We start from the raw sequence: 19,070 nt of genomic DNA, 5'->3' as shown, positions 1-19,070 counted from the left end.
AATAATTTAGTTGCCAAATTAATTTTTGAACTAGTCAAAAATTTGAGAGCAATTTCTGCAAAGCAAGTTGGGATCGAGGGGAGGTCTGGTATCTGTTGAAGATTAAGGATTAATCTTTGGGCTGCCCTTGATTTGTATCTTTGAAAAAGCTGAGGATGTCTGTGATTGGGGGTTTACTGGGAGGGAGATGAGGTGATTACTGGAGAGGAAAGGGCAACCAAGTTATTTTAAAGAGTTAGGTAGGAGATACAGGTTGGCAAGAAAACACTTCCAAAATAAGCAACAAAAACAAACCCACTTTGTAAACCTGTTTGAGGGCAGATGAATATTCTAATTGAAGAAATTCAATTATATTCAATGCGGCATAGGAGAAATAGGTTTTAGATTCTTTTGAAAGCACTTTTCTGTATCCACCTACTATGCACAAATGCTTTGAAGTAGTGGCAAGTTAGGAAAGAGGAGGAAAGTGGTCAAGGGATGGAGGGAGGGTGGAATGTGGGCTGCTCCGTTAGGAATCATAGTGAGCAGAGGCTGTGGGCATGTGGGGTTGGAATTAGTGGAATTAGCAGTTTGTAACTGGCTTCCTTATAAGTTGGGAACATTAAATATATCTGGACCGAGGGACTAACAAAAGTCGACAAAGTGGTACGTGGTAGAAATGGTCATTCAGTAATCAAGTAATTTGTATTTTCCCAGGGGTGAAGCAGTGAGGATGAGGCTGGGCAGCTGGCTGCAGGAAGATGAATGACAAGGGGACAGCAGAGTGAAGGAAGTGATAGATAGCTGGCTGACAGCAAATATGAATAAATAGAGGAATGGGGAGGAAAGGGAAAAGGAAGGAAGGAAGGAAGGGAGGGAGGGAAGGAAAAGAGACAGAGAAATAGAATATATTGCTGGCTCTCTTGCTATTTTAGCTGCCTCATGGCTATGTAAACAAGAAGCATAAGAGAGTATGGGAAATCCCAGCAATATCCAAAAAATAAACCAGGACAAAGAAAATCTAGATTGTTTTGCAAAGAAGGCAAGTGTAAGAGCATGTAAAGTTGGTGTTAAAACTTGCACTCTGAATGAAAAGACCCCCAAAACAGGCTTTGTGTGAGCAACATCGCTGTTTATTCACCCGGGTGCGGACAGACTGAGTCTGAAAAGAGAGTCAGGGAAGGGTGGTGGGATAGGAGTTGGTTTTATAGGTTTGGGGTAAGCAGTGGAAAGTAACAGAAGTTACTCTTTAGGGTGTTTTTCTTTGCAAGCTGGGAGGGGATCGTAGGCTGTGGAGTCACGAGGTTGACCAAGGTTAGTTACAAAGTCCAATGGCCTTGTCAATTCAGGCCAGAATAAGAAAAAATAGAAGAATGTCTCAGGTTAGTTAGGCACTGCAGGGGTCGATAGTTCTTCCACTTTTCGTGATCTTCCAGCTATTTCAGGTTTTCTAATTCTGGAAGGCCCTCCAGAGGTGTATGTGCAGGTCAGGGGGGTCACCATGCTGTGCTGGGTGCGGTCAGACCTTATGAAGCAGGATTGGCCATGAGAAACAGACCTCTGGAACACCAAACTGGGAAGGAAGAGGTGTTTATTATTATTATTATTATTATTATTATTATTGCCGGGAGCCAGGTGACAATTTGTCTAAACGACCAAGCTCACCTAACAAAGAGAATCTCTGCCTTTATATAGGCTTACACTCTAGATATTACACATGAAAGAATCTTGGGTTTACAGATTCTTTTGCAAGTGAAATTGCAAGTGAAAGGGTCTGGGTTTACAGTTTTAGAAATCACATATGAAAGGGTCTTGGGTTTCCAGCTTTAGAAATCACATATGAAAGGGTCTTGGGTTTCCAGCTTTAGAAATCACATATGAAAGGGTCTTGGGTTTACAGTTTTAGAAATCACATATGAAAGGGTCTTGGGTTTCCAGCTCGAGAACACATATGAAAGGGTCTTGGTCGATGGAGGAGTGGGTGGGGGTTTGGTCTTATTTAAGTAAAAACAATATCTTCTGGAGAGATTCCCCCACACCATGCCCACTATTTACAGGAAGGTGATTTAGGAAGCACCCAGTTAGACAGGCTTTTCTTCTATTAAAATGCAGTGTGGAAGTCAAGTGGAAGGTGATCCTAGATGCCTGGGTCTCCTTCCTTACCTACAGTTGGAATTAGTGGGATCAGCAGTTTGTAATTGGCTGCCCTTATAAATTAGGGAGCATTGAATATGTTCAGACTAGAGGACTAAGGAAAATTAGCAAATGGTACATGGTAGAGATGGTTATTCAGTACATCAAGTAATTTGCATTTTCCCAGTTTGATGAAAGTATCTTCATAGCCACAAGAATGAAAACTATGTATGAAACTATTGTTTTTATGTAACTGAAAGTTGACAAAATATCAAATGTTAGAGTCTAAATTGAATTATCTTTGATCATGCCTGGGCATTCAACTGAGCTGGTGATATTTGGATAGGTAATAAAATAATGACCTATTTGATTAATAAATTATCATATATTTTTCATAAACGTTGTTCACCTTGGCTTTCTTTCAGAAAAATCATAAATTGTGTTGTTATTGTAAAAGAAAAGTAGAATCTCAGGACCCCAAAGTCACTATGCCAAAGGGAAAGTTAAGCTAGGGAATCGAGCCACCAATACTGTTTTCCTTTTGTACCCAAATACATAGCTGTAATTTCACACCCTGTGTCATAGCCTCATTTCCTCTACTCCCTCTTTTCACCTGCTTACTTCATCTTATGCAAAATGTAGATTAACTGAGAATGAGACAATGCACAATTGACTCCCCTCACTCCCTCTTTTCACATGTAAAATGTAGATTTAGTGAAGCTAATCACAGCTTCCCAAGACTGTAACCATCTGCCTCACTGCCTACCCTTTCTCCCATCTCCTTTTTCCCCCTCTTGTTTGCTCTTTCCCCTTTTAAATACCAAAGTTCACAAAATTTTCTTTAAAACAATCATAGGTCAAAGATGCTCCTGGGATTTGTGTTTCTTCCTGGACACATCCTCAAACTTGGCAAAATAAACCTCAAATCATCTGAGACCTGCCTCAGTCCCTTTTGGCTTCCATTTTGGTAACCACAGAGGGATTCTCTGAGTAGAATTGGCCCTTGGCCAGCAGCAACTCTCCCTTCAATGCCTGGTACTGGCTGGGGTTATTTTTATTTCTGTGTCCTTTAGGATGATTTGCTGAGGTCTGGGAACTTCTCCCTTCAGAGGTCCTTGACCGCCCCCAGATTTTCAGTTGAGATCAGAAAATCTGGGGGAGGTCCGTAAAGGAGTTCTGCTATAGAAGTCCTTTATGGGAGTTTTGTTTACTTCCAACAAGGAAGATGAGTTTCCCACTTCTGTGATAGTGGAGAGTAGCCTTTAGCTTAGACCCCATCTCCAGGTAAGGGGCTGATCTAGGGTTTCATTTTGGGCTGCAGGTCAATGTTAATTGTCAACTGGCTATCACTTCTCCTTATGACCAGAGATCTAGGCTATATGTAAGTTGTAAGAGGTAAGGTGAAGAGGTAGGTAGTGGCTGTCTGGTCTTGTTAAGAAGTTTGGGCATCATCCTGAGAGTGATGAGAAGTCATTGAAGAGTTTAAAGGTGGAAAATACATGGTGAGTAATGGATGGTAGGGTGGCTAGGCTGCAGGCAGAGATCACTTTTCTCTCTCTCTTTTTTTTGTTTGTTTATTTCAGTCCATCTTTTGTGAGATTTGACCAACTTCTGGTCCCCTCTTATGTCAACTGAAATCTCTGCAGCTGCAGAAAGACAAGTTCTACCTGTAAAATTGCTAGCTGGTTAAGAAAAATCAAAATTTGACTACCTGAGAGATTTTATTTATATAAGACTGCCTACCCAGCCTCTCACTCTGTGCTGTTAGAGATTTTAGAGATCTCTTATACTAAGCAATTAATGAAAAGATTAAATTTTTTTTAAAAGACTCATGGTAGTGTCAGGGCTAGCCTAAAAAATTCTCTTGACTAAAATAAGTGCAAAAAAGTCTGACGTAAAATAGTTCTGGGAGTTAAAATTCCCATCAGCGTTTGAGTTAATTTCTTAATCTGGGAAGAACAAAGGCCACTCCACCTTGTGGCCAAATAGTTAAAATTCTGCAGTTTTATCTCCACTGGACAGGTTTGATTCCTGGTCAGGGAATTGGTGTAATGTTTGTGTGAATGTCTTTTGGGGTACCAATTTATTATTGATCCTTTCCCTTTCCTTGGAAAGCTTTTGATTTCCTGTTTTCTTCTGTCTGTTGGGAGGCACACAAGGCTTTTGAGCCATTGTGTGTGGACAGTCAGCTGAGAAGCTAAGACCCTAGAGAACATGGCCTAACAGAAATGTGGTCTATATCCCTTTTATGGATAGCGAGATTTTCCTTCTCTGAGCTGTCTTTGGGGTGATTCTGGATCTTGTAAAAAAACTACTTGCCACCTCTTTGGAGACATGTCATGTGCCTGTGGTCCTTATAACCTTGGTTAAAACAGTTGAGAAGATATCTTTGCTAAAGAAGTTCAAAAGCAAAAAAATCAACTGTTTATCCTAGCTAAAATCTGTTAATAATAGATTTGAATGGATTTTTTAAAAGAGCTCTATGGCTAGAAAGCAATTTAATTAAAAGCTGATATCCAGCCTTTATGCTTTCAACACCTTTTAGATCCTATTTTTGGGATTTTTTTTTTTTTAGTTGACTAAATCTTTTCTTTTTTCTAAAGATGGAGTCTTGCTTTGTTTCCCAGCCTAGAGTGCAGTGGCACAACCATGGCTCACTGTACCCACTATCTTCTGAGCTCAAGTGATCTGCCCACCTCAGCTCCTCAGTATCTGAGACCACAGGTGTGCACCACCACATCTGGCTAATTTTTAAAAATTTTTTGTAGAGACAGGGTCTCACTATATTGTTCAGGCTGCTTTTAAACTTCTGGTGTCAAGTAATCCTCCCACCCCAGCCTTCCAAACTGTTGGGAGTACAGGTGTGAGTCACGATGCCTGGTCAGCTAAAACTTAAAAAAAAAAAAATTATGGGCTTAGTATCTTTGTTTGCTTCCTTTGAAAAAAGTTGTTCTTCTATTTATATTTACTCCACCCTCTTCCTCCTTATTCTTTGCCATCTTCATTGCTCTGAGTCATTATCCCATGGGAGATGGGCTGATCACAAAACGGGCTGATTGGGGTTGAGTTGTCCACCTGACATGAAAACTTGTGCTTGCAGTAAGGTGTGCTGTGGGAGCGTTGTACTGTCTTGTCCCATGACTTTTCCCTCTTTTTTGGGATCCAGCATTTGGTATAAAAAATGGTATCCTTGAGATTTGGGGGGACCTGTGTTCTGCTTTCTAGCTATGCCTGCATCTCACATATTTAAATATTAGGCCCCAAAAATTACATGCTTTTCTTTCTGTATTCACTAAATGGCTCCACCTGATGAAGTGGTAGAGTTAGTTCCCTGGCACCCCCTGGAGGATGTGTGACAGGTTTGTGGCACATCTGTTTGGTCACCGCTGCTGCTCAAACCCCTTATGGGAGGGGGAACATGTGCACAGACAGGTGCAGGAGCCCAAGGGTGAGTGTGTTACATGGCGCTCTTTTAGCCTTGCTGTCCATGGATGGCTTAAATGTTAACCAGCTCAGTAGATCCTCTGCCTTTCTGCAAGGGCAGAGGACAATTGTGACAGCTTTCTGTATCCTGAGCTCTTGTCCAGCATCCTGGAAGGATCAGGTCACATACAAACTTGAAAGATGGTGAATGTGGGGTTTTAGTAGGGGTAGAGGTTGCTCTCAGCAGGATTAGTGGGGAGCTGGATAGGAGATGGAGTGTGAAAATGATCTTCCCTTGGAGTTTGGCCATCCAGTGGCTGATTCTCCCCAGCCAAACTTCTCCTAATGTTTCTTCTCTTCTCTCCTTCTCTGCCATGTTGTTCTGCCATCTGTCTGCTTGTCCTCTCCTGGAGTCAGGGGTTTGGGGTTCATATGGGTACAGGATAGGGAGTGTAGTGGGCCAAAAGGCAACTTTTTTGGCACAAAAACAGGAATGCCTTGTTGAGATTCACTCAGGGTGGCTGGCAAAATATTAAAGAAATATATAGGAAAGTTATAGATTAGTCTTAAACCTTTTGGGAGGCTGAAAGGTTTTATTGGGACAGGCTGAAGGCCGCTGGTCCATTATTAGGGAAAAGATTGGGATGATAAAAGGCTTTCCCAGTTTAAATCTATTTATCCTACATCCTTTTGTCTCTACTCTGTTTACTCATGTAAACTTTGTGCTGGATGGTCCTCTCAGGGAGAGATTAAAAAGGGAATTACCTGTTAATCTTGTTTACTTTGGGTCCAGAACCTAAAGCTTTTACCATTTGTAAAACCACTCTTTAAACCACATTAATTAACCACAAGTGTGTTGACTTAGAACCTCTGTTATGAAATCTTTTACTGAATAAATGTGTGGATGGAGAGGGAGTCTTTGTTGCAGTTCGCCCTCTGAAAGCAGCCAATGACCATGCCTAGCCCTGTAATTGTGTGAGAGTGTATTTATTCTTCCATCGTTGAGTCGGGGTCTGCAGGCCAGACCTCCACAGGTGGTGATCTATGTCTCTCAATGCCTGTTCTCACTTACAGCCATGGGTATCCAGGCTTGAGGGTGGGGTCTTTGCCAGGGAACTGCCCTCTTCTACCTAGTATTTCCCTGTCTCCTGTCTGTACCATGAAGCTGGTAATCTAAGAAAACAAGCTAAGCCAAAAATATAACATACAATTTTCAGGCATTTAGCTGGCTATCTTTAAACTCCTTTGTAAAAGAATCATCTTTAAGAAAATTTCAATTTTGTAAGGGTATCTGCCACTATACATTAGAAAAATTTACCATTGTTTTAAACTTACAAGTCATACCTTTGCTTAAGGTACTTTTCCTGGCGTCTTAATTGAACTTTTACTCATATCCTTTTTCCTCATTCGTTTGAGCAAACGATGATACAATATTTAGGCCTAATTCCTTAGCCCTGTGCTTTGAGATATAAATTTTCCTCTTTGTTTCACATAAGAGCTATCCCTTTAGAAATGCAAATTTAAGATTGCCTAGCTAACAATTGTTTAGGGCAGGAAACAGGTAATCAGGAGACTGACAGTCTAAAGTGGAGGTGAGATCTTGAAAACTGGCAAATGAAGAATCCCATAAATATATAAGATCTGCTTCTGTCTATGTGTTTATACATGTAATGTGTATGTGATGTTTCACTACCAAAACATATAAAAAAGCCCTAATTAATTGGCTTAAAAAGTGCTTAAATCAAATGTGTTATCACAGAAATAGAAACTTTAATTCAAATGTCTTGTAGTTTACCTGACTTTATTAATCTTTAGTAAATTAAAACAATTTAAAAATTATTAGTAAAATTAAAAAAGTCTTCAGAATTTAATTTAGACATTTTGTCTGAATCTGTTGAACAGATACTACCTCTACTAGATGTTTAAAGGCATAAAACTTTCTCCTATGATTTATTTTGAAACCCAACTCATCTATAAACTTATGTCCTTAGATTTATTTATTTATTTTATTATTTGGAGATGGAATCTCGGTCCGCCACCTGGGCTAGAGTGCAGTAGCGCAATCTTGGCTCACTGCAACCTCCACCTTTCGGGTCCAAGCAGTTCTCCTGCCTCACTCACCTGGGTAGCTGGGACTACAGGCGCACACCACCATGCCCAGGTATTTTTTTTTTTTTTTTTGTATTTTTAGTAGAGACAGGGTTTTGCCATGTTGGCCAGGGTGGTCTTGAACTCCTGACCTCAGGTGATCCACCTGCTTCAGCCTCCCAAAGTGCTGGGATTACAGGGGTGAGCCACTGTGCCCAGCCTATGTCTTTAGATTTACCTTTTGGATGTGATGAAGCCTAGCTCCGTACACTGTCCCTTGTTCTGGACTTTGCATCTGGTACATAATTAAAACTGCTTACCTCCTAAGTTTTCACTAAAAATATGAGTTACTAATAGTTGACATTGTAATAAATGTATATAATTAACATTACTAAATACAAGGGAAAAATTATTCATGGAAAGTAAGGAAGATAGGATGTGTTTTTGGTTAAAAAAAGATCAGAAAGCATGAAAATGTGGTTTTTGTTAAAAGGAAAGTAATTTTCCCTTGTTTAAAGGTTTTTTTTTAAATTAAAGGACTAAAATAAGGACAGATAAAGCTAAAAAAACATAAAAGATTGGAAAATAAGGTAAATTATTGTCCTAAAGTAAGATCACCGGACAAAACTGAAGATTTAAGCAAGTTGTAGAAGGTTTATGGAAGACTGACCATGTGAAAGGAATTCTATGTATGGTTAAGTTGGCTAAAATTTAAAAAGGATTATTTACTTTTCCTTTACATTAAACATTAATATCAAAAGCACATTGATGTTAGAGTCTAGGCACTTGTGTTGGAATAACAGTTTTACAGGAGCATTCGTTTGTTCTTTAATAGAAAATTGTAAAATGGTTATAAAAAATTATGAAAATCTTTCCTTACAATCAAACTGATTGAAATTGAGATGGATTTGTTGACAATATTTTAATAAAAATTGGTTTCAGCATTAATAATACACTAATATAAAGGTAAAATTTGGTTTTCTCTTTAAAAAAGATTTTTGTGAAATATGAAGATATGGTAAAACATTTATCTTTTGAATGAGCTGGAAAAAAGGCAAGTAAAAGACAAATACATCTGGCCTCATGCCATCTGATTTGGTTTGGCTGTGCTCCCACCCAAATCTCACCTTGAATTGTAATAATCCCAATATGTTGGCCAATATTTTGGGTGGGGGCCAGGCAGAGAAAAATGAATCATGGAGGCAGTTTCCCTTATACTTTTCTCATGGTAGTGAATAAGTCTCATGAGATCTGATGGTTTTAGAAATGGGAGTTGCCCTGCACACGCTCTCTTGCCTGCTATCATGTAAGATGTGCCTTTCTCCTCCTTTGCCTTTGCCTTCAGACATGATTATGAGGTCTCCCTAGCCATGTGGAACTGTGAATTCATTAAACCCCCTTTTTTTAAAAAAAAAAATAAATTTTACAGTCTCAGGTGTGTCTTTATTAGCAGCACGAGAACTGACTAATACAGTAAACTTGTACTGGTAGAGTGGGGCGCTGCTGTAGAGATAACCATTAATGTGTAAGAGACTTTGGAACTGGGTAACAGGCAGAGGGAACAGTTTGGAGGGATCAGAAGAAGAGAGGAAAATGTGGAAAAGTTAGGAACTTCCTAGAGATTTGTTTAATGGCTTTGACCAAAATGCTGATAGTGATATGGACAATAAAGTCCAGGCTGAGGTGGTCTCAGCTGAGGAAATTGTTGAGAACTGGAGCAAAGGTGACTCTTATTATACATTAGCAAAGAGACTAGTGGCATTTTGACCCTGCATTGGATTTGCAGAACTTTGAAGTTGAGAGAGATGATTTAGGGCATATAGTGGAAAAAATTTTTAAGAAATACAAAGCATTCAAGAGGTGACCTGGGTGTTGTTAAAAGCATTCAGTTTTATATACTCATATCTATATATGGTTTGGAATTGGAACTTATGTTTAAAAGGAAAGCAGAGCATAAAAGTTTGGAAAATTAGCAGCCTGATGATGTGATAGAAAAGAAAAACCAATTTTCTAAAAAGAAATTCAAGTCAGCTGCAGAAATTTGCCTAGGTAATGAAGAGCCAAATGTTAATTGCCAAGACAGTGGGGAAAATGTCTCCAGGGCATGGCAGAAGTCCTCATGGCAGCCCCTCCCATCACAAGCCTGGAGGTATACAAAGAAAAAATGGTTTCGTGGACTGGGCCCAGGGCCTTGGTGCTGTGTGCATCCTGGGGACTTGGTGCCCTATGTTCCAGCTGCTCCAGACATAGCTAAGAGAGGCCAATATAGAACTCAGGCCATTGTTTCAAAGAGTGTAAGCCCCAAGCTTTGGCAGTTTTCATGTGGTGTTGAGCCTTTGGTACACAGAAGTCAATAATTGAGGTTTGGGTACCATCCTCCTAGATTTCAAAAGATGTATGGAAATGCCAGGATGTCCAGGCCGAAGTATGCTGCAGGGTGTAGCCCTAATGGAGAATCTCTGGTAAGGCAGTGTGGAAGAGAAATGTGGGGTTGGAGCTGCCACACAGTGTCCCCACTGGGGCACTGCCTAGTGGAGCTATGAAAAGACGGCTACCATCCTCCAGATCCCGGAATGTTAGATCCATCAGTGGCTTGCACCATTCACTTGGAAAAGCCACAGACACTCAATACCAGCCTGTGAAAATAGCAGTAGGACGTCTGTACCCTACAAAGCCACAGACCAGAGATGCCCAAGACCATGGGAACCTCTTGGCAAGACCAGCTCCCAATATATCAATATGGGTTTAAGATTTCTCAAAGTGATCTAGTGGTTGGTGAAAAAGAAAGAGAGACAAGGAAAAGTTTTCCTTAAAGCTGGGCCTAGGGGAGACACCACATCATGCCGTTCCATGAATGTCTGATATTTTCCTGAAAACCTTAGTTTTTTATTATGCTCTTTCAACAGAGGAGAGGGAGCGAGGTTACACAATGTTCCAGTGATAATTATACAAAAAGAATACATTTGGAAAAACTGGTGCCCCAAAATCACATGGTATTATGAAAGCAGAAAAATGTAAAGATAGCTTTCTGTATGTCAGCACAGAAATCATACACCTTAGCAAGAATATAGGTTAAACATAAACTTCATCTGCAAGAACACATTGGGCTCACAGCTGCAGAGGGAACAGGATTTGACACAGGACAACCACCCTGACCACAAAGCTGCAACAGGAGGGGGCCTCCATGAAGGCCTGGAGGAGCAGTGGGAGAAGAAAGACTTTTACATCCTTATCTCAACCACAGAGGTTTTTCCTCACGACAGATGCCCCTCATGCATCTGTTTATAGGCTCTCCATAAGGGTTGCATTTCCTTTCCAGGGCCAATATGCCTTTCCTGGGAAAGGAATCTAAGTAATAAGCCTCTCCATTACATGTCCATTTATAGACTCTCTGCAACGAGAAGCCTATTACATGCTGTCATCTGTCTCTGGCAGTCAAGCTATGTGGTTAGTCCCTTTCACAGAGTTCCTGTTTTTACCAGAACAGTTCAGCAGAGCCAAAGTTACAAGTTGCAGTTCAGCAGAGCCAAAGTTACAAGTCACATCTCAGCAGAACCAAAGTTACAAGTCACATCTCAGCTTTTCAGGTTATTCTTCATTTTCTCAAATATAATTGATACAATAAGTAACAAGGATCACATAGAAAATAACTCATTTTGGGGAAACCAAATTCTAAGAGAATTTACAAGTTAAAAGTCAACAACAATTTCTTCTCATTATTTCAGATAGTTCAGGTTTTGCCAATTCTTCCAGAAGCCTGGGGTTGCTCAGTCACCACAGAGGGGTCCAGAGTATTCCCAGCAGGAACCCACCACTTGCGTCAGCATGACCTGGATGTGAGACATGAAGTCAATAATATCATTTTGGAGCTTTGAGATTTGGCTGCCCTTCTGGATTTTGGACTTACACAGGGCCTGTAGCCCCTTTATTTTGGCCAATTTCTCCCATTTGGAATGAGTATATTTACCCATTCCAAATACCTCCATTGTATCCAAGAAGTAGCTATCTTGATTTTGCTTGTACCTGCACTGTATCTGGGAAGTAGCTATCTTGCTTTTGATTTTACAGGATTGTAGGTGAAAGGGACTTGCCTTTCACCTATGATTTCACCAGATGAGACTTTGGACTTGGACTTTTAGGTTAATGCTGGAATGAGTAAAGACTTTGGGGGACTATTAGGATGGCATGACTGGTTTTGAAATGTGAGGAAATGAGATTTGGTAGGGGTGAGGGGCAGAATGATATGGTTTGGCTATGTCTCCACCCAAATCTCACCACAAATAATAATCCCATGTGTCAAGGGTGGGGGCAGGTGGAGATAATTGAATCATGGAGGCACTTTCCCCTATACTATCCTCATGGTAGTGAATAAGCCTCATGAGATCTGATGGTTTTATTTGCACAAGCTCTCTTGTCTGCCACCATGTAAGATGTGCATGGTCCCCCTTTCCCTTCAGTCATGATTTTGAGGACTCCACAGTCATATGGAACTGTGAGTGCATTAAACCTCTTTCTCTTTATAAATTATGCAGTCTCGGGCATGCCTTTATTAGCAGCATGAGAAGTGACTAATATGCTATCTTATTTAGATTGTATTATATGGGAAACTGAGTCTCCATGCCATTAAACAGTAAAAATTTTGCTTAATTTATTTAATAAATATTTTTATTCATTTATTTTTTTAAAATTTATATTTATTTATTTATTTTGATACTGAGTCTTGCCAGTCACCCAGGCTGGAGTGTGCAGTGTCACAATCATGGCTTATCACAGCCTGAACCTACAGACTCAAGCAGTCCTCTCACCTCAGCCTCCTAACTACCTAGGACTACAGGCACCCACCACCACGCCCAGCAAATTTTTAAGTATTTTTATACAGAGAGGGCCTCATTATGTTGCACAGGCAAGTCTTGAACTCCTAGTCTTGAGTGATCCTCCCACTCTGGCCTCCCAAAGTGTTGAGATTACAAGGATGAGCCACTGAGTGCGGTGATTTTTGCCTTTAAAATCCTTGAAATATCATTTGGCTAAACAAATGACTTATTTTACAATGACTTGCATTTTTATTGTGCGATATCAAATGCTTTAAGCATTGATATTTTAAAAATTTTCCCAAGGAAATATTTCAAGTTCTAAATTCTTTTTCATTTCATTAACTTTTTTAGATATTAGGTCCCCTTAAGCCAAAGGAGACATATTGAGTTTGTTTGATATGTTAAAAATCATACAAGAAATGTAAAATAAGAAATGATGTTTAACTTTCTTTGGGTTATATTTTATATGTTATTACTATGTGTTCTAAAATTGAATGAGATTCCTATAATTCTGTTGTCTTAATGTTAGCAGCTATAATTATATTATGTTAAATTGTTATATATCAAAAAGACAACCAAATTTCCTTGACAATTGTATCTTTAACTGTGACTGTCCTATGACTTTTGTCATACACAGATAATTCTTGTTTTACTTTGATTCTTCACAAAAAGCTCTTTATAGTCAGCTACAGAAAAAAAAAACTTGCTTCTTTGGGAAGTTTATGGAAAATACTCTGCTGGGTGCTCTTAAATGCTTATTTCTGATAATTTTAGACATTGTGCTGGGGCTAGAAAGAAAACTTCCAGGATTCTCATTGGAGAACTAATATGTTCATGAGGATTGTTAACCCCAATCAAATGGAATGAGTTAATTGCACAGGACTGAACTAATAGAGGACAGACATAATGTTTTTATGACTTTTTTTGTTTGAAACATTGCTGACACTTTTGTTTTTTTTAGTCAAGAAGAAAAGCTATTTTTAGCTTTTAACAGTTTTGTAAGGTATAACCTTGTGAGCTAAATTTGAAGTGTACTTCCTTTTTTCTACCTGATTTCTCCCAAATTTAGAAAATATTTGTATGTGTTCTTAATTTATAGCAATATAGTTAGTGGTATAAGTTCAGTAAGAATCTGTTTTCTTTTGGAATAGGATATAATTGTAGACATTGGTTATTTTACCAAAACTTTGACAGGAATGGCATATTTTCATGTATGACCAGAATGCCTTGAGAAATTGAGATGATGTTAGAGAGCCAATCATAGCCCCTTGGAGGCTATGATTGTCTATAATCCTAGCACTTTGGGAGACTGAGGAAGGCAGATCACCTGAGCTCAGGAGTTCAAGACCAGCCTGGGCGACAAGGTGAAACCACATCTCTACTAAAAACACAAAAAAATTAGATGGGGATGGTCGCATGCATCTATAGTCCCAGTTACTCAGGAAGCTGAGGTATGAGAATTGCTCAAACCCAGAAGGCAGAGGTTGCAGTGAGCTGAGATTACATGACTTCACTCTAGCCTAGGCAACACGGTGACACTCTGTCTAAAAATAAAAAGCCCCTTGGAAAAACTGGCCTTGTACATTGTTTATGAAATTCCTTTACAGGGTTATTGACCTGTGGTAAGCAGAGAATGTCATTTTCTGACAGGCCCAGGAATCTTGTGTTATTGTAGGACCTCAAGAAGAGAGGAATTGAGACAGGTATCTGCAGGCACAGATAAATCCTTGGCTGTGCTTGAGAAGCCTTTAAAAGTCTAACCTGAGATTCCTTATGAAAAAGTTCCAGGAAAGCCAATTTTAGAAAGCCTGTTTACCAATAATTATTATTGCTGTCCTTTATGCAACTAATCAGGTCAAGTGTAACGAGACTAAAACTTTTTGCAAATGAATTGGTCCTTCTGTGATTTGTCTTTAGTAAAAATAAAGGACTGAGAGAGAAACGTTGTGTTTCAAAAGATGGCTGGGAACAGTGGCTCATGCCTGTAATCCCAGCACTTTGGGAAGCTGATGTGGGAGGATCACCTGAGGTCAGGAGTTCAAGACCAGCCTGGCCAACATGGTGAAACCCCATCTCTACTAAAAATACAACAATTAGCCAGGTGTGGTGGTGCATGCCTGTAATCCCAACTACTTGGGAGGCTGAGGCAGGAGAATCACTTGAACGCAGGAGGCAGAGGTTGCAGTGAGCTGATATCACTATAATATGCCCATTAGGTTCTAGCTTTATTCATTTTTTTCAGTTTTTATTATTTGTCTACAGCTTATTTGGACTGGATTCTGAATTCTTTCCTGACTACCTGTCTCCATACTAACATTTTCAATTTTTTTATCCCATTTTTCTGACTTGGACAGACAATAACCCTGTAAAGGAATTACTAGAAATTAAAACTGCTTTCCTTAAAGCCTTTCAAACTGAACTTAGACAACTTAAAATTGAAAAGAAATAACAACGTGTGTGTGTGTATCTATACACATAAATATATGCCACCTTCATGCCTGCCTCTGATGTATGGTCTTCTCAGTAGTATAGCCTGAATTGGTTTTCCAGGATTGCTTTCCCTTTGTTGCTATAATTTGTCCTTGGTCCCTTTTCTCTTTCTTTTTTTTTTTGTCCCTTTTTTCCTTTCTCTCTTTCTCCCCCTATCTTTCTCTTTGGAGTATGAGACTTCATGATGTCTTAGGAATGAGCCTTCCTAGCCATGTGGAAATTAACCTTCTAGGAATAAATCATCCTAGTGAGGAGGGATCAGACGAAACCCATGGGCAGAGTCTCATTTTCTTCTACAGTATTTTCTTTAAAAGATTTTGAAGAGCAGGGGTGATATGGTTTGGCTGTGTCCCCACAGAAACCTCATCTTGAGTTGTAGCTCCCACCATTCCCATGTGTCATGGGAGGGACCTGGTGGGAGGTAATTGAATCATGGGGATGGGTCTTTGCCATGCTAATCTTGTGATGGTATATAAAGAGATCTGATGGTTTTAGAAGGGGGAGTTTCCCTGCACAAAGTCTCTCTTGTCTGCTGCTGTGTAAGATGTGCCTTTCACCTTTCAACATGATTGTCAGACCTTCCCAGCCAAGTGGAACTGTGAGTCCATTAAACCTCTTTTCCTTTATACATTTCCCAGTCTTGGGTATGTCTTTATCAGGAGCATGAAAATGGAATAATATGGGGGGGAAGTGTAAAAGAAAAGTAGAATTTTACAGAACCCCCAAACTCACAATGCCAAAGGGAAAGATGAGCTTGGGAACTTAACTTGGGGGTCACCAATATTGTATTCCTTTTGAGCCCAAACAGTTAACCATAATTTCACAACCCCGTGTCATAGCCTCACTTCCTCTACTCCCTCTTTTCACTTGTTTTCTTCATCTTATGTAAAAATGTAGATTTACTGAGCACAAGACAATGCATAATTGACTCCCCCCACTCCCACTTTTCACACGTAAAATGTAGATTTAGTGAAGCTAATCAGAGTCTCACAAGAATGTAATCATCTGCCTCACTGCCCACCCTCACTCCCATCTCTTTTTGTCCCCTCTCCTGCTTATGTTTTCCCCTTTCAATATCCAAGTTCACAAAATCCTCTTTGGAAAAATCACAGGTCACAGATGCTCTTGTGATTTATGGTTTTCCTTGGCACATCCTCAACCTTGGCAAAATAAACCTCTCATCGATTGAGACCTGCCTCAGTCACTTTTGGGTCTACATTAAAGAAATTCTTTTTTCACATAGTTGGTGTTCTATTAACAATAATACCAAATAAGACTATCCTTCCTCATTAAGTGTAGTTCTTTGATGGTTTTTTAAAAAATTAATTTCAATTTGAGAAAGCTTCACTCTGCTGAGACAGAGTTGAAAACAAACCATGAAATTTATGTATCATGTGTGAACATCTGGTAAATTATTATTGAAGAAAACAAAAAGTTTTAATTTATGCTGTCATTTTCATCATCTGTTAAATCTATACAGTAATATAAAGAATGAGTATCAAATGTCTGGACTTACACATACACAGATTTAAAAGTAATAGGAATTGGAATTTTAATAGTAATAAGAACTAAAAACTATACATTGTTATTCATGAATCTGTTACATTTATGCTGAGAACAGCTGACAAGTTAATGTGTCTTTTTTCTTATCTAACTAAGCACTTCTGTCCAAATTCTCCCTGCACTCCAAAGCCAGTGTCACTCTAATGGCGGAAATGGCCCAACCCACGAAGGCTCAGAGCATTATTCACAGTCATGTTTGAGGACAGAGAGCAAGTGGAGTAGCATTTTCCTGGGGCCTAAAGAGTTCTTTGAGAAACAAATCTTCAGAGTTACAAGTTACCAGTTTCCAAGCCAGAGGTATCAGGTTGTTGTTGTCCTCCTCATTTTTCCCCACCTCTTCCTTCCTTTTCTTCTTTTTTTTAATCTTTATGGAGATATAATTCACATACCATAAAATCCAGCAAATTAAAGTGCTTTTTAGTGTAATCACCAGTTGTGCAACCATCACCACTAATTCTAGAATGTTACATCACCCCAAAAGAAACCATCTACTTATTGGTAATTAGTGGTGATTTCCTATACTCCTTTCTGCTCTTGGCTTTAGCAACCACGAATCTACTTTGTGGAGTTGCCTATTCCAGATAGTTAATGTAAACAGAATACCACAAATGTGACCTTTTGTGTCTGGCTTCTGTCACTTAACATAATGTTTTCAAGGGTCATCCATATCACGGCATTTTTTTTTTTTTGGTATTTTATTCCTTTTTATGGAATGGCCAAATAATATTGTGACCAAACAATATTCCACTGCATGGATACTACATTTTGTTTATTCTTCCAACAGCTAATGGGTATTGGGGCTGTGTCTACTTGTTTTGCTATGATAATGTTATATGAATATTTGTGCATATTTTTATGGCCAACTAATATTTCACTGTACTGATACTACATTTTGTTTATTCATTCATTGGCTAACAAATATTTGGGTTGTGTCCACTTTTTGTTGTTATGAATAATGCTATATGAACATTAGAGCATTTTTTTTACATCATTTTGCTGTGTCATCCAGGCTGGATGTGTATACACTGTTTGAGTACCTGTTTTCAATTCTATTGGATCTATACTTAGGAGTGGAGTTAATCGGACATGAGGTAATTGTATGTGGACTTTCAGAAACTGCCAAACTTCTTTACAAGGTAGTTGCACAATTTTGCAACCAACCAGCAATATATGAGGCTTCCACTATCTCCACGTCCTTGTCAACACTTGTAATTGTCTGTCTTTTTTTTTTTTTTTCAAGGCAGATCTCCCTCTTTCACTCAGGCTGAAGTGCAATGGTAGGATCATAGCTCACTGCAGCCTTGAGCTCCTGGGCTCAAGGGATCCTTCTACCTTAGCCACTTGAGTAGCTGGGACTGCAGGCATGCACTACCATGTCTGGCAATGGCACATTTTCTTTTATAGTAGACTTTCATGGAACAGTTTTAGATTTACATAAAATTGAGAAGATAATATAGAAACGTCCCATATTTCTCACAGCCAGTTTCCCCTAACATTAGTTATGATGTGTTTATATTACATTATTTTATATATTATATATTATGTATTGATACATATATTATACATATTAATGTATATCATATTAGTATATATTATACATATCATTACATGATTCATTTGTTACAATTAAGAAGCAATATTGATAGATAATTAACTAAAGTCCATAGTAGATTCAGATTTTTCGTTTTACCTGTTTTCGTTGTTGAATCTCATCCAGGATACCACATTACATTTACTTTTCATGTCTTCTTTGACTCCTCTTGGTTGTGACAGTTTCTTAAGCTTTTCTTGTTTTTGATGACCTTGACAGTCTTCAGGTATAATGATCAAGTATTTTGTAGGATGACCCTGTATTTGAATTTATCTGTTTTCCTCATGATTACTCTTTGGTTATGAGTTTTGGGGAGCAAGGCCACCTAATGTACCATCTTTATTGCATCCTGTCAATGGCATACACTACCAATATGATTTATCATTGTTCATATTGACCTTGATCACCTAGCTGAGGTAATTTATCAAGTTTCCCCAAAGTAAAATTACTCTGCTTCCCTCCCCTTCCCCTACCCTCAACTTTCCATTCTTCACTCTTTGGGGAGGAAGTCACTATGTATAGCCTACATTAAAGGAGTAGGAATTTATGTTCCCCCCTTTTTTTGTGGGCACAGTAGCTACATAAGTTATTTAGAATTCTTTGGGCGTTAGATTTGTCTTTTCCCAATTTATTTATTGATTCAATCATTTATTTATGTCAGTATGGACTCACAGATATTTTGTACTTTGGATTATAATCTGGTACTACTTTATTTTCTTGTTCAAATTATTCCAGATTTGATCACTGGGACATCTTTCTGTTGGTTTCTATATTCCTTTGACACCCCCATCAATGTTCGTTTGTTTTTAGGATTTCCTTACTTTCTGGCACTACAAGATGCTCCAGTCTCAGCTTGTTGATTTCCCTCTCTAGTAGCAGAATTAGCCATTTCTCCCAAGAGCCCTGCTTTTTTGTTGTTGAAGAATGACATAGAAATCAAAATCTGGGTGCTAAGTGGGCTCCTTACTACTGGAGCATCATTGCTTCTA

The sequence above is a fragment of the Callithrix jacchus genome, chromosome 15 (genome assembly GCF_049354715.1).
Source record: "Callithrix jacchus isolate 240 chromosome 15, calJac240_pri, whole genome shotgun sequence".
Lineage (NCBI taxonomy): Eukaryota > Metazoa > Chordata > Mammalia > Primates > Cebidae > Callithrix > Callithrix jacchus.
The sequence above is the reverse complement of the archived record's forward strand: the minus strand, read 5'-3'. Positions refer to the sequence as shown.